The sequence below is a fragment of the Semicossyphus pulcher genome, unplaced genomic scaffold (assembly GCF_022749685.1).
Source record: "Semicossyphus pulcher isolate SPU_LCO1_2020_fin unplaced genomic scaffold, fSemPul1.0.p SCAF_8, whole genome shotgun sequence".
Classification (NCBI taxonomy): domain Eukaryota; kingdom Metazoa; phylum Chordata; class Actinopteri; order Labriformes; family Labridae; genus Semicossyphus; species Semicossyphus pulcher.
This window is the reverse complement of record NW_027211759.1, coordinates 20,564,478-20,586,453: the sequence shown is the minus strand read 5'-3', so window position 1 is coordinate 20,586,453 and position 21,976 is coordinate 20,564,478. Positions and strand designations below refer to the sequence as shown.

Below are 21,976 nucleotides of genomic sequence, written 5' to 3'. Positions count from 1 at the left end.
TTCAGAGCCTCCTTTTAAAAGGGGCGGCTGAAGGTGCCACAGTACCCCCGCTCTCGCACAGCCTCTGAGCAGGTAACTATTTTTGGGAGGAAGATCACACAGGCGGAGGGGTGTTAAAGCGTGTGCTTTTTAAAAATAACACTGAATTTTAAGAATAACAAAGTCCAACTGGTGGGATACATGATTTGAAGTGTGAAAGATTTTCTCAGCTGACATTTGCAGATCAGAGCGATAAGCTGAGATTGTATCTGGAGCACTGCATGTGCTTACGCTCTTAACTCCTTATGTTTGGATAAACCTATGCCATGTGTCCATATATTCCTTTTGATCACTGGTGGAGACCTACATGGCATACCCAACATGATTATTACATTATCTAATTGCATCCCAACACATGTATTATTCAGGCCCTGACAACATAACACTCTCAGGGAAGGGAAGAGATCTGAGTGCCTTAAGCCGTCCCTGAATGCCTCCTCGCTACTTTTCCCCCTCCTCTGTCAAAACAGCGGCTTTTTCGGGGTGGTGTTGGTAAAGTGATGATAAAGAGCGCAGCCTGGTAAAAAAAGATGATTTTAAAGCCTACACCAGCACTGCTGCTGCGTGTGTAATTCTCATTATTAATGTCGAGCAAGCCTCTTTTTTACGAGGACGCTGAAAGCATAACCAATAATCTATACGGGAGCATTCCCTTAAGTAAGGTTTTTTACTTGCCCTTGCCACTCCAAGAATAACTGGCCCCGAGAGTCTTGTATGTTTCTTGCCCTTTCAGGAACAAGGTCACATTGTTTACAATGGCAGCCCAACAGCGCTTAAAGCTCCTCCAAGGACAGGGTGATCTTTACTGTCATGTTCCAATAGTGGGCGAGACCTCTGATGGCATCAGCACAACCTGATTCCTGGTTTTATGTGAGCGGAAAGAAGATTTTGAATCATTTTTTTTACAGTTAAAGGAGAAGTTCGCTATGACTCATAGGAACAAAAACAGTCCAGTAGATAGCCTCTGCCGGGCAACTGCGCCCGATCAAAGTGCGTCCACTGAAAGTGCTGCTTTTTGCCACTGACTGGCCTCAGATCGTTGCTCCAGGTGTCCGACAACATTACGGAAATGATCCCTACAAGAGTAAGATCCTTTTTGTGAAACCAGAAACAGAAGTCTCGCTCTGAAATCTCAAGGCTGGTGAGATGTAACCTGAACAGGACGGTGGAAGCGTGAGTTAGAGTTGGAGAGAGGATTTGACGACCGCCAGCAGAAATATATTTCAAAAGCCATGGCCGAATATATTTACCTGATTTTGACGATGAAGATAAGGCATTTGAATTCCATGGTCAGGGGTGACCAGGTATGACACTACACAACGCAGTGTGACCACGTCGGAGGGTTTCCCCCCCTCTGATCAACAGGGCTGTGCTGCAGACGTTCGTTCATGTGCCCAGAATAAACTGGAGCAGGCGGCCAAGACCACAGGGACCACACGGGCAACTATTCAACAAATTCTTTACCTAGAAATGTCACTGTTTCTGGTTACACAAAAAGGAATTTAGTCTTGTAGGGATCATTTCCGTCATGTTGTTGGACACCTTGAGCAACAATCTGAGCCTGTCAGTGGGAAAAAGGAGCGCTTTAAGTGGACGTGCTTTGCTCGTCCAGGTTTAAATTAGGGCCCAGGTTTAAAAATACTGAACTACTCCTTTAGGAAATGTGTTTAAGGTGATAGGTTCATGGTAAAAAAGATCTGTCTATCCACAAGCAAAAACTCTATAGTCTCAAAAGCTACATAAATCAACAAAATATGGCCTCCACTGATGGTTCCCACACAGCGAATAAGACGTAAAGAAGTAAGGAGCATCACCAGACATCCTCAGACACTCAGCAGGTGGAAGAGCAAAAGCTTTAAATCAAAACCATTCAGCCAAGCTGTCATATGGCAACATGACACCAATTACGTAAGTGAGCACTCAGAAGTGACCCTCTGCAGTTACATGGGAATGGCGTGGAGACGTTATGGATTGAAAGGGGAATTATACAAAAACACTGCTGGCCGATCTTAGAGCGAGCAAAGTGGGTTTAATAGGTTTCATTCGCCCGCTTGGTCTGGGCCGAGGAAAGCGTGAGGCGAGAAGAATGGTGGGTGAAAAAGGAGTTATTTAATGATGTCTCCTTCGACTGGAAAGCAAGAGGGCGGCGCTCTTTACAACCATATGGCAGACACACAGACAGGGCAGGTCGACAGTTATGAAGACGGATGAATGATGCAACGCTTTCAGCACCGAGGGAAATGAGATGGGATGTTGACAGTTCGATGGACACATCCCTGCTCTGGCATTCAAATGTTTTCTCACATCTACCATGGCATGGCCTGTGAATGCGTACTCGTACAGATGGGGGCATTCTCGCACTCTTCTGTCTGCAAATTCATCCTTTTTTTTAAGCATCTCACAGCGCAGAGTTTAGCATGCTACGTGGTGTGCAGCAGGTTGCTTGAGATAAACGTTTTAAAGCAATAATCTCTCCGAAGAGGTGAAGTCTTCATGTTGAAAATGTGCAATGAGCATTTCATAGTTCATAACATAAATCTAGCGTTTATAAACGGTGACGCCTGAGAGAGATTACAACACATATTAAACCGTTGCTGGTTTGCCAAACGTGTCACAGTCCCACCCTCATGTGCTTTGACACTTATTCTATCCTGACACTGTGCTTACTGTTCTCTCCACCATGAAACAATTATGTAAGCCTATATGTCTCATGTTGTACCCTGCAGCTTTTTAGAATACAAACAGATATGGTGTGTATATATAACCCTATATAAACACAGCGCAGTCTGTCATGGGAGAGCAATCCTATGCGACAATCGGCCTGAGGCCACTATCATACAGCAAGCAGGCGACGGAAGCCGGTAGGTGGCAGTCGTGTCCCGTTTGCAGGAGACACATGGGAGGAATCTTTCTCTCTGTGTGTCTCTCTAACCCTCTCTTTTCTCTCTCTCACACGCACACGCACAAAAAAATAGTGCGCGCGTAAACAACAACTTCCATTACCTTTTAAAACTGACCAATGAAGGAGAAGAACAGAGGGCAATAATCAATTAATGAAAGCCAGTCTTCTGGGTGAGATTCCTGCAGTAGAGACATTTTGGCAGCCGCAGAAGTTCCGACAGAGAAACGTGAAGTCTGAAAGAGAGGGGGGGGGGGGGGGGGGGGGAACAATATTTCCTGCCCTCGCTGCTCCAGTCCTGCGGCTGCCTCTCCGATCCACCAGCAGTGACTGGCGGAACAGGCTCACTTGGGGAGAGCAGCTTGTCAGTGGGAGGTAACCTACATGAAGCCCCCCTCGTGCACTAATCAATTCAGTGTCCGTCTATCGCTGCGCCGTGCGTTTTTTGGAGGGATGTACGTAAATGCCCGAGCGCACTAAGGTACTGTAAAGCGCACCGATGGATACAGCCTGCCCGCGCGTATTGGAGCGGAATCATCTGTGAGCACAAGAAGCTTAAAACACCCTGCAGTCGACAGGAGAGGAGAAGTGGGGGCTCGGACGATCAGTATTCTGTGGATAATAACCCTTAAAACACATTTTACCTCCCCTTATGTGTGTGTCTCATCGATGGATCAGCGAGAATTGAATCGGCGAGATGCGTACACGGTTGGAACGAGAGCGCAGAAGTGATGCCCGCCTTTGGTGAACTATAACTCCCGTCCAGACAGTCTGAATCAGGGATCAGCGCGGAAAACATGTAAAAAAAATTTGAGCACAACGAAGGCTTCTTTCACTGCGAACGCTGCCTGAATGCCTGATGGGGTTTTAAAGGCTTCTTGAGGATACCTGCTGGATTTTTTTCCCCTCTCGATGTTGCATCCTCGATTAAAGCATTTTTCCTCTCGAAAATGGAGAACCTGAAGAGAAGAGAGAGATATTGCTTATTCTCGGAAACTTTATCAATCCTCCCACGCATAGGATACCAGTTCAATCGTTAACTATAACCAGGAGGGAAAATAGAAATAAGCGTCTTGGAATCCGCACTGGGTTGTGAGGTGAAATCTAATCAGATTCAGCAGCGTTGATGACTAAGAAGTAAAAGGGACTTGAAGAAAAGTTACATTCGGAAAGGAGAGCGAGCTGGACTTTAAAATAACCAACCTCTGCCCCGCTATGTATGGATGATTGTCTGCTATAGCCTAGTGTCCAATGACGAGCTTTTCAGGATGGATCTACCTGGAAATTGACCACACGAGGTTCTCTGCGCTCTACACGCTGTGGAGAGGCTACTTTTGAAAGATTTGATATAGTTTCTAGAGAAAATACAAACAGTGTAGCTTCACATTGACCTAAGTCATCAATTGGAGAAAATCTGGGACCACAGTGGGTATCTTTTTCGCATCGGGAGAGTAGTTTCAACAATGGCACTTGTGGGTGCCTGCGTGTTCTTTGCATCCTGAAAAAAGAAGAAGAGGAAATATCGGATGTGTTATAGCCACTGTGAGAGTTAAAGGCATGTCATACAGACTGATGTGTGGATTACATACCACGTCGTTTTAAGAGAAGGAGCAAAATGTGTCTGACAAGAAAATATCACCTCGGATTCTGCAAAATCGCCTGAGAATTGCGGATGTTTTTTCGATGCAGTTTTTGGGGAGGGAGCGGAAGAGGGACCCGTCTCCGTGCAGAGCAGAGATCCTGCAGACCTCGGCGTCTTTATGAACAAGTAAGTTTGTGTTTGTGGTGGAAGAAATTCTGTCGGTGTGATTGTCTTACTCGTGCATATAACATAACTACCCCAATCCCGCCTGTTCTAGCAGTTGGATGTCCAAATGTTGTAGTTTTTCCATCTTCTTTTTGATTACTGCATTGATATGAATTAAATCAGGGCAAATGAATCCCCAGGCTTCCCCGTCACTCACACTGCGGCCTCTGAATAAAAGATCTGTAATCACGCGCTGATTTAGAAGATAAGGAGAAGATGTGCGCGCTCGCGTCGGGCTGCTTGCGTTTCACCGCGCGCCCTTGAGTTGAGTGCGTGGCATCAAACGTGGACGTCATGCAAGAGTGAAATAAAAATCTTTGGCTTTCTACAAAGAAGAGCAAAGTGCATATTTATGAAAGAAATAACGCGTCTAACGTGCTGAACGCAACCCACCAATTCACTTTTACCCATACCTGGATACTCTCAACCTACATTGACAGCCTGCCATATGTAGCACTATCTGTATGCTGTGGTAACCTTTAGGGGGATGATGCATGATATATATCAAATATTTAGCATTGGAATTTAAAATTCAAGCATTGCACATTGGTTCGTTTCTTCTCCTTCTTCTTCTTTTTCTTGGCATGGCGCACACAGAAGGCGCTTGTTCACGGCCTCAGTGGAAGCCTGGGAGGGAGCTGTCCTTCTTGCGTGGTGCTGAAATTAAAATCTGCCGTCTTTTAGATCTGCCTCTGCTCAGCTGGAGAGGACATGGATGTTGTAGTTCCTGGCTGAAAAATCTGAGCCTCCAGTCAGCTGAATACATAATCCTTTTTCCCCAGTATGCTGTGAAGCAACAGATGACACATGAGAGGGTTTATGCCTGTGATGTACATCTATCTATCTATCTATCTATCTATCTATCTACTTCTATCTACGTGCCTTTATAAATTAAGGATTAAGATATCATTTGCTGCTAATTTCCCTAAACAAAGGTCAACTCAAACACATCAGATGTGTTGGATTTTTCAAGTGGGCTTAAAAATAGACGTCAGTCATGTCGCTGATGAAGCAGTGTTGGTGTTAAAAGCATAAATAGAGGTGGCTGTCACTCCTCAGACAAAGAATGGATTGCATCTCTCACCTGTGAAAGTGAGAAACATGGCGAACATTATTCACCCGCTGAAAGAAAAGCCCTCCGAATGATGGAGTGACACCACCTTGGGGAGACAAATTAGACTGCTGATTTTTATGTTTTTTGCCCTGTCAGAGGCTGAAGCATGATAAATCCTCCCTACATATTCCCCAGATTGTTTGTTGGCAACTGGCGCAGAGTGATTCATAGGAATAAGTAGAGAGACTTCTTCTCCTCCCCATTTAACACTTCTCAAACCTACTCATCCCTGCAGAGATTCTCTCTTGGAGATGAATGTGGGCTGTAGGTGCGGGATGTCATAGGCTGTGTAAAAATATGACACCAACATAAGGAGAAAATGACTTTAAATCTGACTGATTCGCTGGGAACCCACTCGGGAGCTGTGTTTGTTTATTTCTCTATGCTAGAGTGACAACAGCTGTATCCCCAGCGTGTCCCTATTAGTCCGTCTAAGCAGTGGGAAACAGCCTGAGAGCAGGTGCAGCACAGGGACCGAGAGGGACTTCCTGCTGCTCAGTCTTCAGACGATAATGTTGCTTCCTCAGACATCTGTTTTATGTCCAATTTCTCCAGCCATTGTTGTCTGACTTATCTATTTCACATCATTCCAAGCAGCCGTGTCAGAAAATTAATGAACCTGTCAGCTGGAAAAGGGCACGACTGCAATGAGGTGCCAGGGTCTTGCAAAGCGACAGCCTGTATACCCATGTTCCATTCCCACAATGCCTTATATCATTTTTTTTTCAGTCCTCCTCAGCCTGTGACTCAGTCCAGATCAGGGCCCAGCACTTTGTGCCTTATAATAAAATGTTCATTTCTTAAATCGGATTAATCTCAGTAAAGCCCGGCTTAGGACACCATTAGCATTCATTTCTTTCACTGCTGGGGACTTGTATCAATAATGGAGCTACCCCGACATTTCTCATCTTCTCTGGGTATAAAGACTCAAGGGGTTTCATTCAAAGAGAAGAGGGGAAGTTACAGTGATCTACTCCCTTGCCTATTGTGTGGAAGACCAGCACTGTGTTGCAGGGGGTCTGGAGTGGGGGAGCGGAGAGGAGCTGGGGGCCTTGTACTGCTGGAGGTGAAAGACGCCTTTGTAGGTTGACTTCATGCACATAATGGATTAGAGACACCACATTACAAAACAATATATAGTGAAGGAATTATATATGAAAGCTGTAGTAGGTTTGCCCATGAGCCCAGATTGAAATATCAGGTGTGTTGCATTTAATTTCATAACATAGCCTGCAGAGTATATTCCTATATGATTCTAATCCCTTGGGTATTTGGAGTGACAGCAGTTTCAAACATTGTGGTTTCTAATGCAACACAAACCAAAGGCGATAAATGTGCTTCCTAATATAATGTATCTTGCACCCAGTTTATTAGAATCTTTTATTACACGGCTGTGTTTAATATTCGATTCTGATTGGTTAATTTCTGCAGTCTGAGGTCTTTTATTTCTCACAGAAACTGGAGGACTAACTTTTTTCATATTAAACCGCAGAAAGAAGTCGTGTAACTTGATATTGGCTCATTTACTGTGGGATTATTTTCTTTTTAGCGGAAGAGATCAAAACTTTATTTAAACTGCTAATCCTGAGCGTTCTTTTTGGCGGCACCTTTGGCGATAAACGGTAATTGCGGGAGCACACGTCCCAGATAACAAGACGGTGTTGCATGTGGCGTCTTAGTGGTTGTAACTCTTGATTTTCCTCGCTGACGGTCGCTTTCCTTTTTAGACTGTTTGCCTTCATCTGAGCGTCGAGTTTGTTTCTTTTTCTTTGTATTTTCACTTATTGTTTATCGATCTTTTCTTTGCTTGTTCAGCCATAGTAGATTACTGTTTACTCGCAACACTTGCAGAGACCGGAAAAGCAGCCGCTCAGCTCCACCTACCCTCCAGACCAACCACTGCTTGGTGATGGAAAACGCGTCACTAACTGGGCGCTGCTTGTGATTTTTTCCGCAAATGTCACCCAGACACCAAGTCAAAATTTTGAATCAAAATCTGGATTTTTTTAGTAAGTGTAACATGCAGGATAATTCAGGGTGTTTGGGGTTCCATTATACTATAATAACTCACTCACTGTACATTATCCCTTACATAATGACATGAATTTTGATGTCTGTTCAATAGCCGCAGTGACTTAAGTTGCAAAGTGCATCATGACTGAAAATTGCTGCTTTTACACATGATGTCAGTATTTTTGGGATTAATCACGCATATTTGCAGCAACAAGAGAGTCACCTTAGAAGCTTACTCACTCTTGGCTTGTGAAAGCCGAGAGTGAGTAAGCTCTAAGATGATGGTCACTGTCACGCTGTTGTAAATCTGCATCACAGGCAGCTTTTGTGAATGTGATAAAAATAAAAACAGTTTCTTTTTAAACCGAGCTGCTGGTGGGTGACGCAGGCTCTGCTGTGAGGGGAGAGCTGTGGTCAGGCTGCTTGGCTGTAAACATGTCGCAATTTGTCACAAAAGCATCCAGCTATAGTCTTTATTTGGGAGTATTTTTCAGTCTGCTTTAGATGATCGTCCAAAACCCCAGACTTTATTTTGTTTATTATATTAGCAGGACACAAGCATGCATCACGCACACACACACACACAGACACAGTATCTTCAGTAGCCTCCTTCATTAGTCATCCTCTCCAGCATGTCTGGCCGAATCCTCTGTCCAGGGAAAGAACAGCTGAGCACGGGGACGGCCGCAGCACATTCCGTCAGTCGATGGATTAATCAATTGGCGTTCCAACTCGGCCCATCCATCTTGGGGAATAATCTGGGAGACATCATAAAAGTGCCATTCTGTCATTCTAGTGGCCAGGGAGCACTGCTTCCCTCTCTCTCTGCCTCCCTCATCTGCCTCCCTTATCGCAGGAACAGCAGTGGATTAAATGGAATATAGATAAGTGTTCCGCATGGCAACGTTTGGAGGTGTTTGCTTGTGTTTTTGCTATTTTGGAACAATACACCTTGAAATGTATTTGCGGCTGTGACTCAGGGCTAAAAAGGAATTCTTCCAACCCCGGCACTATCTCTCTGTTTCCTCGCCTCCTTCGTACAATTCAGCTAAGAGCGTCGACCTGAATTCTGGGCGCATCATTACTCACCACTTGCCTTGCATCACCCACCTTGCCAGTCATGATGAGGGTGCCTTTTCGACTTAGTAGTCTTCACCTTCCTCTGCGCTGCCAGCTTTTTCTTTTCTTGACCTCACTGTAATGTCACATGGCGCTCAAATGTGAGCGGCAGCACCCGAGGTAGGCTCCGACTCCACTGCTCCTTTAATAACAGCTTTGCAGGAGTACAGCACAAATACTCTCACGCACGCTCGCAGAAATATATACATATGTGCCTCTGTCATTCATCCTGCCTTGGGGGCGCCTGCAGCATCTGTTTAAAGTGATACTGGCCCTGGCCAGTAATCCCTGCTGCTAAATTAAAAGGTTAAACAGGCTGGGAAAAGGTGGCAGGCTATCTCTTACTGCCCCCCCTTTTCCTTTCTCCAGATTGTGCCTCGTATACGAAGATATTTAAGTCCTCTGGAAAAAAACAAGAGGATAATAAAAAAGAAAATTGAAGGCAGGGTATGAAAGAAGACCTTCCTCTCCAGCGCCGTCTTCTCAATCTTCTTGTTGTTGACAGTGGAATTTAGAGTGAGCTGAGCACGCTGGGTGCTCTGTGCTCTAAACACTCAAAGTTAAAAACATTTGAACTGGAGAGATGCCCTTCAAACAGGTTTTTAGTGGTCGCATAGCAACAGAGCCATAACTAGCGCATCCCCCGGCAGCTTATGAGCTTCTAGCTAAAATAGAGGTTGTCAGTGGACACGAGCCTTCAGTGACAAAACCAGTAAGAATCTCGATTTAATACTTCAGGCTATTTAAAAAATGCACCGACTGTTTGTCTCCTGGAAATGACGCTCGTATCCAGGTTCATTAAAGTGAATTTTCATCACACGCTGCCAGTATCCTGTCAGCCACGTTAGTCACTTTCTCAGTCTGAGAGGGGAGACAAAGAGAGGCTGTGTTATACAACAGTAGACACAAGCATGTGCATGTGCGTGCAGGAGGATGCACTGCTTACCTTTTAAACTCGTCGTGTTTTTCAGATGAAAGAAAATGCCCTGTAGCTATAATGGATACTTGACCTGTTAGAGCTGATGGGCTTCTCCCCAGAGGAGAGGAGGCATTTCCTTCATACACTGTTTTGTCCATAACAAATTGTGAGCTTTATCTGCAGGGGGGGAGGAGTCGCAAAGATGTTGTACTCGGCTCTCTAACAAATACAGGAAAAAGCCTTTCACTTAATTTGCAGCAATGTTTCTCCAGGTGAAACTATCATGATACAGGAAACAGAGGAAGCAGGGGGTGCAGAAGGACAAGAAATCAGTCCAACCCTTGCAGCTCCTGCAATGTGCATGAATCAAATTGAGCAGAAGACAAAACGGAATGAAAAATTCAGGTGCCCTTTGAGAACGCCTCACAAAGCTGTAATAGTAAAAACCAATGCATTTCAGTCGCATTCATCAGGGTTTGACCCTGAGCGAGGCTGCACCAGCAACTAGTCTCATCATGCTGTGACTGCTCTGAACAGGTGGCTGCTAATTCATGAAAAAAACTCACATTACCTCCCCAGGGTTTTCTTTTAAAATCAAATCTAATAAGCTCTTTGGAGAGAGACAAAGACAAAGGCAAATATTCATAACGAGTACATAATGTACTTAAATTACCTTTGCATGAAGGATAACATGCAAAATAGAAAAGGTGGCTTTGGCCTCCATGATTATGCATTCAATTCAGTTTTGCTCATTATGCACAGTGCAATAATGTGTCTCTTGGAGGAACAAAAAGTACAACCATCAAAATGACAGCGCTGCTAATACACCCCTCATCTCTCTGATGATTTCCACACAGACATAACTCTGTGTGTTCGTGCCCTCCTAAACCGCCGCCTTCTGCAGACCCAGGGGTGCAGAACGAGCGTCTGCGGATCTGGACATCTGGGTCGAGCTTCGCCGTCTGTCTCTCAGATCCGCTTTTTAGCACATTGAACCTGATCTGGCTGGCAATGAGACGGTCGCTCGGCTTTGTCGCAGGAGTCTGGTCATCGGTCAGAATGCAACACAGCATGGTCGCACCCCGGCCAGCAGTCACACGTTCACGGACTGTTGAGCAGGTAACGTGCAGATTGTAACATCTATGAAGACACACCGGTACGTTAAATCACAAAGAAAACTTCTGATTGCTCAAAAACCTTACTTAACCTTCAAATATTGCTCCAGTTTAAGGACACACTTCCTCCTCTGCTTTGCGCTCACAATTATTTATCTGTTTTCACTCATGAGCGCCCGTGCATGCATGTGAACGTGATGTGTGTTCATCTGAGCGTGTAGCACCGCGAGTGTCGGTATCTGTGTGCATTTCTCTCGCTACCCACTCGCTTTGTTAGTCTCTGACCTTAATGTGTCACTCATCCTGGCACCTGCATGTAGGCAAGGCTGCCCTACGATGATAGTTTTGATCTGACAAGGATAGACTTACACTTGATTTAATCCTAGTTGTCTCCGCGGAGTCTGCCGAGGTACCAGTCTGTTTCCCCGCTCAGGTCAAGGCCCTGTGACAGGGGCTCTCAGTCGGCTCCTTTACCGCGACGGGAGGAGAGAGACATGCTTTGGGCATTGAGACGCTAGCTGCGGGGAAAAAAAAGGGGGCCTGGGAGAGCTCACGCATGCCTGGTTAATGGGTAATCTCCCACCAACACAACAAGAATTAATCTTGAGCAGATGCCGCCCTCATATAATGAAACGCTTGCTCTTGTTTCCAAACAGGCAGCTTGTCAGGAATCAGGATGAGCAAATTAAAAAAGGGAAAAACAAAAGCTTTATTTCCATACTGGTGACAATTTAATTTAAAAGTTTGAATGTCACAGCTGTTTGAGCTTATAATAAGGTTGTTATAAAGGCCTGAAATAAACCACAAACGCCAAAGAATTAAATGCAAATCGTCGTAGTAACCACATTTTTCACAAGGTAATCAGGTCGCAGGTAATGAAAACAACAACACTCAGTTGATGCATGCAAGTAGTTAAAAGAGGTCGTCGAGAGGTAGCAAATGATGCTTGATGGGAGGAGTGAAACGTGTGTGTGTGTGTGTGTGTGTGTGTGTGTGTTGTTTGCATTAGCACAGCCCAGTGGCTAGCCTCCTGCAGCCCGTGCCAGACTCCTCAGCGTTTTGGCTGCAGACCGTCTGTCGCTGAGGAGAGATAATGGGAACATTCAAGGCCTTGTCATATTTTATTTCCTTTTAGTGAATAAATTAACATAATTGAATCATTGGCGGATACGTTTGAGCGTAAACCTACGTCAGTATATTTTGCGTCAGATGTATGCACTTATAGAAATGTATTTAAGGAAGTAGGGTGCAATTGTGTTGTGTATAAATGGATTACGTATGCAGGTTATACAATACCGCGTTTTGTTTACGGTCTTTCTTTTCCTGACCAATAAAGCTTTTTGTTTTAAATCAACTACAAAACTTTCCCCACAAAAATCTGTTTTTTGATGTCATGTAGTCTTTTATTGAGTTGTTTTCTAAGAGGCGAGATTGGGTCTAATAATATCCAATAAAAATAAACACTTTCCAAGAATGTTTCTACATGAGGCAGATTGTTGGACCAGCATCACTTATTCCACAAAATACATCAAAATGGACAACTGGGTTTTCTCTTTTAAAGGGAGAGGCGTGAATTTAGGGAATGCTTTAAGTTATCCTGTTGGACTGATGGTTGCATGAACCTTTTCAAAGGGACAAAATAGTCCTGGAAGCAGGCGCTGCCATCTTGCGCATCTTACCCTAACCCTTCTGGCAACCAAAACTCACATTTAACTGCCTGAAAAAAACAGCAAAGTTCGCTCATGTTGGCGCATTCAACAGCAGAACAGCGTCGTGTGTTGTTCTGAAGCAGATATTCATGGCGATGGAGGAGCTGTCAACAGAGCTGTCAATCATGGCGTTGACTTGGAAATAAATCAGCTTGATAAGAACTAACTATAATGACAGAAACCATGCTTGATTTTATAGTTTGACTCATGTCCCATCTGTTAACATGGAGGAGGCTGGCTTTATGACCTACACTGCAGCCAGTCAGCAGGGGGCGATAGGGAGGTTTTGGCTTCACTTGTAGGGAGCTGTCATGTCGTCCTTCCTTGTATACAGTCTAAACACTTTCGGACACACAGCAGGGGTCAACCCATACCCACATGACCCGAGTTAGATTCCCAGCAGCTACGGCTTGGTTGTAAATGATTTTAGCCTGTTATTTTTGGGTGGGAAGCCAGTGAGGGATCGCGTCATTGCTGCAGCATGGGTGCAGGGTGACTGTACAGACAGATTGCGCTGAAAGAAAAGGTCAAATTATCTATGTACAGAACTAATTTCTCAAGATTTGTTGAGTATGTTAAGATGCAAACTGTTTTAATGGCTCTGTGTAGCGTTTTGTGATGTCCATATTTTTTGTACACTTCCCAAAAATGTGTTTCGTCATTTTGCCCCCCCGCTGGGAGACTTTTTGCTTGATGGCCTGCTGGCTGCAGGGGCAGCACACAAACAAGGCTGTTTCCACAACATTACATAATTGTGTTTGTTTACAGCCGAGGATTTCATGCAGCGAGGAAGTCAGAGGGAAAAGGTAGCTTACTTCTTCATAAAGGTTTCCTGGCGAATATTCATGAGCAGCCACGACCTCCTCTTCTCTTCAACCTATCCGCAGAAGAGTCCTTGATATTTCTTGTATGTGATTGTGTGGTTTGATCCTCCCCTGCTCTGGAGTCTGTCGCAGTGATATAGTGATTATGTATTATAACAGGGGAACATTCCAGGCTCTATGTTGACTGCTAATTGGGCTCCAGTGTAACGACTGTGTCATATTAATGACCCAGATCCAGCTCGGTGTAATATTCATGAGCTGTGAGGATTGCCTCTCTCTGGGACTGAGTGTTGCAGAGGTTTGTGAGTGTGTGTGTGCGTGAGAATGCGTGGGTGTCGGGAAATAAAGGTTGATCACTGTGGACGGCCCTTCTTCAATGCATCCTTTTGTGTTCCTCAAAAGCGGCGAGCGCAAACGTCTATGATGTGGGTTTCCCCTCCTTTCCCAGCGCCATTGATATGTAAAGGAGTGCGTTGAGTTAAATCTGCATCTGATCTGCAGGCGAGTGTCGCATGCAGGGTAATCTGCGTGGAAGAAGAGACGGGGACAAACAGCCTTGGAACCAGGTGGTCTCTGTTAAATCGTCCGTTTCAAAAGCAAATCCACTGTGAGCTGTTGTCGCGGAGGATGACAAAGCCCTTTGGGAGATGTGTTTTTTTTCAGATCAGCGTGGACAGGTTAAAAGGGTCCTCTGTGCCTGATGAAACAGGTGGGACCCCTACAGTCACTGGCACGCAATCCTTCCTCTTCCTCCCCCCCTGAAACCGGTGCGCTCTGCATTTGCATAACACTAATCGAAGCATAAAAGAGAGTCGCATTCTTTCTAGCTTCATCTTCTAGGTGTTTCTTTATTCTATAAAGGCCCTATCATGTCCGGGCCATCATATTGCATAGGTCTCTAGGGCACAATTCTGCAGCGCTCTTTTTTTCTTTTTAAGCAATGCTTGAACTGGAGTTTTGTAGTTAAAAGAGGTCGTATGAATGTGAGGTGTCCCTTACGGCGAGAAAAAAAAAAAAGGCTAAACCTCGTCAGTATAGAAGCAGAACAGGAACAAGTTCCTCCTATTGTAGCCTGGATGAGATCACAATGGACACGGGTGATAACGCAGAGCAAGGTCTTCTGAAGGACAAACTGGTGTCACATCCTGATTGTGTGATGTATAAGTCAGGAACTGCTGCTCCACCGTTTTCCTTATCGGCCGCGCGAGCCGAGAACAATCGAGCGAAAAACTCTCCCCCCCTCTGCACTTCTCCCTCATTTGAACTTGTTTCCCTTTGGTGTTCGGTTTTGAAAGATGAACCTTAATGGCAAATTGTGTTTCCTTGTACCGAGTAAAATGATGCATACAAAAAGCAGAGGGTGTTGCGCTGGCTTCTGCCTGCCAAAGACAAATGAGATTTTAATGAAGAATGAAAGTGGCTGTGTGGAGGCTCTGGCACAGTGTCAGACCCAGCACAGTAAGTTTTAGGCAGTCATGAGGCATGCATTAAAGCCAGTTAAGAATGGCAGCTATCAATCTGTAAATGAGCTGTAGAAGTCAAATAAATTACACTGCGAGTATAAGGAGCAAACCTATAAACGTCAAGAGATGCAAATAGACTTCAATGGATAGCCGCGGCGAAGAGGGGAAGTGCGTAAGGAGGGTAATATCTCCCCAAAAAGCGAGTATCCTCCATCCCCTCATTTAACCTGACAATGGAGGATTTCATCATTGTGAAGGAAGAGAGATTCACTGACTTAGGGGAGATCTAGTGTTCTCAGCGGTGAAATAGGAGAACAAATCTCCGTAAGATGGTTCTGCCATTTTTTCGACTCGTTTGTTCCCACATCAAAGGATCAGCTGCATTGTGACAAGAGTCTCTGCAAAGTGGACCCTAATCCAGATGAGTTGATGGATCAATGCTAGAAGATGCTAACAAGAACTGTATTGTTTCAGCGCTACAGTGAGAAAGTTCAGCATGAATCTTTTAAAGTGGATTAAAATCTTTTTCAGAAGCATCTTTTTGTGTTTATAGATCAAAATGTAGCACAACCTTCTCCCCTTTGGCCCATGGATACACACTTTTATGTAAAGTAGGACCTTGGCAAATAGATCTCTTTGAAATATTGACAAGCTGTTTGAATTAAAGAGGAAACACTTGCTGTCCATCAATATCAGCATGGTCGCTCCACGCGGCTGGAAAAACCCAGCATGGAGCTTTTCTGTTAATGTAAAGGTGGAAGAAAATGTGTGCGCTCTGATGGACCTACATTTAATAAGCGTGAACATACAGGCTCGCTAATTGAATTAGCAACTTGTGATTGAAAATTGTTTGGTGTTGCATGTTTCAATTCATATAGTGGACCTTTATAACAGGACTATGTAACTGTTGCTGTTGTGGCCACACGTTGCAGCGGTGCTACATTGCTGAATGTGAGAAAGACAAAGGTGCATGAGCGTGTGAACTGAGCTGCCAGTTGCACAGAAATATCTAGCTAAGGTTTCCAAAGAAGAGCAGCTGTTAATCGTCTGATGATATTGAATAGGGTTGGGACAAAACATCGATGCGGCAATATATCGTCAGCACAATTATCTATTGACGCCATCTATTGATATTTTAATTTACAAACATTTGGCGCTCTGAACAGATTTCCCCGGCGATTTCGACTCACTACTTCATGACTCAAGGTGGTGCTTATGACGTGAATGAGGGTAAATAAATTGGCCAAAGAAGTGAATCAGATATCTTGAGGTATTGTTATATAATTGTCTCCCACCCCTAATATTGAAAAGAGACGGGGTGTGTTTGAAGCTTATTACTGAAACTATTTAATCTAAACTTCATCTAAAAAAGGAAGAATATGTTATTTCTTGCTGCACGGTGCTGCAGTGGTTAGCGCCTCATAACTAGAAGGTTCCTGGTACCATCCTGATGTTCTCCCTGTGCTTTCTTGGGTTTCCTCCAGGTCGTCCTGCTTCCTCCCACAGTCCAAAGACATGCTCGTTAGGTTCATTGGTAACTCATTGCTAATGTGATTGACTGGCGATCAGTCGAGGGTGTACCCTGCCACTCGCTCCAATGACAGTTGGCTTAGGCTCCAGCCCCTGCGACCCTGAGCAGGATAAGCGGTGTAGCGATACAAGTCACCCACCAGCTAGTTGCTGGGCTTAACATCAGGCCAACTTGAAATGACCTTTTAAACTGAATAATGTATTGTGTGATATAAACTTTATTTCAGCTGTAAATACCATCCGCAGCACTGAAATTAATCAAACAGAATAAATCCCAGAAATTGGACTGTGCTCAGGCAGTTATGAGCAACTCCATCCACCTGAGGAACAGGGTCAGTATATTGTATTTACTCACTGAATAGATGCATGAATAAAACTGTTTGTGGCCACATCATTAAGTCTTTTATTTGACTGTGAAATATATTATCCGTTTAGTTTGATACCTCCCTCACCTTGAAAATGGGCAACACACCAAGAAGACTTCTTTGTGCACCAAACGTGCTGTGTGGCGCTGACAAGCTCACGATCTCAGACATCAAGTTAACGTCCGCTTGCCAGTTTCCTACTGACCTGCTGTCGTGTAACATTGCTGCACCAGTTTCTTCAACTGTGTGTTTGGCTGTCATTCAGCTCAGCAGGACCGGGAAACCTTCTCCGTCCTGAGGTGCCCTGATGCTCCTGCTTCTAGACTTTGCAGCTCTATGATTGGCAGATTCTGAAAGAAATTTGCAGAAGCCCCCCACGTCTCAGACATAACCCCACGATTATGTCTTCGAATTACCCAAAAGTAAAGAGAGAAAAAATTACATTGGGACGACTACAGAGAGCTTGAGGGAGTGTGTTAAAATGCAGGATTACACTTTGACATAGCGTGGGGGGAGCCCTCCCCCTTTTTCAGTGCAGCTGAGGTCCAATGTAATTTACCATGTTTTAAGCTCAATGCCCGGGGGCTGTTACAGGATTTAAAGACCTTAAGAAATGTGCGAGACCACATGTGCTTATAAATAAAGTAAACACAGTGTAGGAATGAGACAAAGAGAGATCCTGGGTAGCATACAGGACAGTCCCTTTAACACATACATGTTTATTATCCCAATTAGACAGGGGGAAATGAGGATGTGTGTTGGGAAGTCATTAAACTGCAGAGTAGCAAGGAGGAGAAAAAACTCTTTAACCATCAATAATTAATTAAAGCAGTAGTTTATATTTAATGTTTTTTACGTTTGAAATAAGCAACAAGTACTAGTAGTTTATTTACTGCTATATGATTAATGAGACACCGTGCAGTGTATGATACATTATGCAGGTTATGTTTGGTGCAAATACTGTGCATGTTACAGTCCAATTCTACCAAGGAAAGGTTATGTGGTGGCTTTTCTTTAGAGAAAAGTGTGCTGATAATAATAATAATAATAATAAGTATCTTTTTGTAGCAGGAAACAACATTTGATCAAAAAAGTCCAGCGAGTATCAGTTTAGATTAATGACTGTACATAAAGATGAACGATGCGTCTCCATCTACTCTCATTGTACAAAATTGAAGCCAAATACAGGCGCTGACACGCAGACTGCGCAGTAGAGATCTGCAGGTGGAGCCGCTGTTGCCACCCCCACTAACCAAAACACACACTTAACTTCCAGGGAATAAAAGGCAAGTTTAACAGCAGAACAGCTTCTTGTGTTGGTCTGAAGCGGACGTTAACAGGTATGTAAACTTCAATGACTGTTGTGATTGTTTTAGTTACGTCTCCTCTCGCCGTTCCTCCTCTACTCTGCTAATCCAGAACAGATCGGCTGCAGGACCCGATTTGTCAACAGAGCTGTCAATCATCCTTTTGACAGCATCAAATAACTTGGACTAGGAATAACACTTGGACGTAAATCAGCATGATAAGAACTAACTATAATAACAGAAACCATGTTTGAGAAACATTTATTTGGCGTGTATTTTGATTTTCTAATTTGACTCATGTCCCATCTGTTAACATGGAGGAGGCGGGCTTTATGACCTATACTGCAGCCAGTCAGCAGGGGGCGCTCAAAATGTTCTGGCTTCACTTTTAGGGAGCTGTCATGTCGTCCATCTTTTTATACAGTCTATGGTTTCAACCAATCAGTTTCTTAAAGAATATTTTGTTAGATTGGTAAAAACAGAAAACAGTGAGTCCTATTTTTATCTATACACTGATTATTTGTTAAGGAATAATAAGTAGGATTTTTCCTTGCATTTTGTCAACAACACATTCAAACCCCTCAAAGCCCCTCCTCCTGGGCTCTTCGTCACCAGAAGCTCACTCTCACTCTCTCGTGCGAGAGCATGCCCACCCCGCCGAGCTAACACCGACAGCATCACGGTTACCTTTGCGCTAGCATGCTAATCGCCGGTTATTGTTGCGCTAGCATGCTAACCGTCCTGTGCAAAGCAAAACAACAGAATAGATGCAGATGGAAGGGTCTCACAAGGGTCTGCAGACACACTCACCAACACACATGTATAGAGGCCCATAATTGATGATTTATATATTATATTTGTAAAAGTCTATATTTTATTTTTCTAGCAAAATCCTACTTTTACCGTTAAACATGGTTAAGCTCTTAAATGATAAAATAAGGGGTCTATTATACTTGTAATAAAGAAGTCAAGCTTCAATATACAGTGTTATAAAGTATAAAGCGAAACACTGATGGAAAAGACATGTATGCTTAGTTGTTTTTCTAATGAATTTAATGGTTAAAAGATCTTTAAGGGGTATTCCTCTTATTCTCTCTCTCTCTCCTTCCAAACTCTCCCATCCTGTCCACTATGTTAAACTCTAAGTACTGTATCTTCATCTCTCATCTCTGCATTTTCCCTTTAGCTAATCTCACTGTCCTTTATGCAAACTAATTGGTTCAGAGACCTGTTTATCCACATCCTCCAGCACTCTGCAGCTCGTGTGCTGCAGAATCCCGTAACCTGTGTGCCTTCAATCACTCAGCCAATGCAGGAGAGCGACAATACCCCGCCTGATTTCAGCTCCACTGTTCCCCCCGGTAATGGGGAAAGCTAAAGACGGCTGGCTGCTGGGGCATCGCACAAACAAGGCAGGCTTGGGGGAGAGCAAAGCTCCTCCAGAAAGCAAGCACATCAGCACTATTGTTAGCACATAGCGGGAGATTAGCGCTGATGGCTGTATGTGAGCTAGCAGGCTTGGCTGGTGTTCTGTGTCTGATGCTAACCCAGCCCACCCCTGCTGCCTCTGCCACCATGTCACAATTAGCGCAAATGGCTGCAGACATGATTGCTCGTCTTGGTGGCAGTGCAGGCAATCCATCTCCAATCACTGTGAATGCTGCACCCATTTTTCACCTGCGAGATTAGCCAGACTCAGGAGATACAGTATGCATCGTTTGTGCTTTGATTTCTAAGGCTAACAAATTCACATTAGACGCAGGTATCCAGACGTGAGCGATCAACATAAACTAGTTCATATGTGTTCAAAGAAAAGAAGATAATAGTGAATTTTGAATTGTATTTCCCCCGAGCACAGGGAGCAACAAGAAAACTAGATGCACACTCTAAATGTCAAAGCCTGATTGCACGAACATTGTAACCACAGACGGGAACACTGCCACTGCAAATGACATGCAGTCTGCCTCTTTTATTCTCACTGTGTACCTGTTTCCTAACACACATGATGCTTCCGCAGCCCCTGCAAACACACACACTAAATCAGCGCTCTGACTGATTACAGTGCATGATTAATTAGCAGACAGATTGCTAAACGGTGGTGAACATGGTTTGATGTGCAGAGGTAAAGAGTACGCTCTCCACGGAATACAATAACGTCCTCTATGCCCTCCTCTCTTCCCCCTCACATCCTTCTCTCCCATCTATTTCTTCCTCTCTTTCTATATTAAGCCCTTCTGGGTTAATCATTCCTAGAGGACGACAGCGCTGCGTCTCCACGAAAAAAAACCCGACACACAGCTGTGTGGTTCTTGTGCACCCACTTCCAGTGATTACAGACCCTTTAAAGGATAACCACAGATCTTACAGCGACACTGTCTTCTGCACTTCAAAAGAGGTGAAGAGTTTTAAGCTCTGTCTCGGCCTCCTCTCATTTTTCACAGAACCAATTCACTTGACCTTATTCTTCATTTATCCTTATATTTGCCTGTCCTTTCCCTCCGGCGCCATGAGAGGCTTTTCTAATCTTCATCTTATTATATGGCGTTCCTTCACCTCTGCTTACATCAGTGCACCCTATTTTACTCGGCGGTGTCGCGGGCCCCGGTGGGAGGCAAGTGCGCTAATTTATTTGTTTGCATATGGGGGAGATGTCCAGCTCTGATGGATGGCTTTGGCTCCCGCAGTCCCTCAGTAGCTCGGGGTTTACAATAGAATTTGCTCGGAGTCTCTCAAAGGACCGCATCCTCAAATAGAGAGAGATAAATAAAACACCCCCACACACATGCAGCACATGGACATGCAACCACAAAGAGATATGCACACACACACGCAAACCTGGTTAAACATGTCTACAGGCTTGTAATCACATATATGCATGCAGAATACATTATTCAGTAAGGCCTACACATGCAGGACATGGCTGTAAAAAATAAAAGCTGCACAGAAATCAAACACTGAGTTGTGTTTATGTGCAACAGCCATTAAAGTCTCACATGAAATCAGCCGTTGCAAGCAATCGTTTTGTCTGCTCCGTGTCCAAATTAGTCTGCATGGTGACTCTCTTAATCAATGTGGTTGCAAACTGTGATGTGATGTGACTGCTAACATGAAGTCTCTTTCTGTCTCTCTTTCTCTCACACACACACACACACACACACACGCACCGTCGGGGTCTCCAGCTAAAGTTAAATGTCTGCCAGCTGAGCGTGTCCCTCAGTCAGGCTTTTGTTCGTCTCCAGCTGAAGCTCTGTAATTTGTCCGCCAGTAATTTGTCGGGAATTAAGGTAAACGGTTGCCAAGTCCGACACGAAAACACACACTTTGAATATTTTACCACATTTTTAGAGCGCTTTTAATTTGAAAGCAGGTCGAGAGAAGCAAATAATTTGTGTGAGCCTATCTGTGTGGAGATCTAAAATCTCACTAGAATCTATAATGCTCCGGTTCATTTCTAACCCAGTCACATAGTTATACTCTGTGTGTGTGTGTGTGTGTGTGTGTGTGTGTGTGTGTGTGTTTGGTCTCCTCACACACACAGTATGTAAGAATTCATTACTGGCTGAAGTCACACTCTCTAACGATGCTTTGTTGCAGACGCGGCTCTGAGTGCTGCGTGCAGCTTGTAGCGCTGAGTGCTCCGGCATCTTCTGTAATGGGATCTGTGTTCGAGTTCAAACTGAACCAGCACCCTGTCTCATGAGCAAATCTGAAACAAAGCTGTGTACGCCGTTGTTTTGATCCATGCTTTTTGAT

At 44.3% G+C, this 21,976-nt stretch overlaps 1 protein-coding gene across 1 annotated transcript in view; it reads left to right on the top strand.

The window, feature by feature from the left end:
- The first annotated feature begins 4,642 nt into the window (after positions 1 to 4,642).
- Positions 4,643 to 21,976, top strand: part of LOC138613527 (leucine-rich repeat-containing protein 4C-like) — a 51,916-nt gene continuing 34,582 nt past the window's right edge. The window contains exon 1 of the mRNA XM_069687220.1: positions 4,643 to 4,706. The gene's annotated coding sequence lies outside the window, so the exon portion shown is untranslated. The remainder of the gene's footprint in view (positions 4,707 to 21,976) is intronic.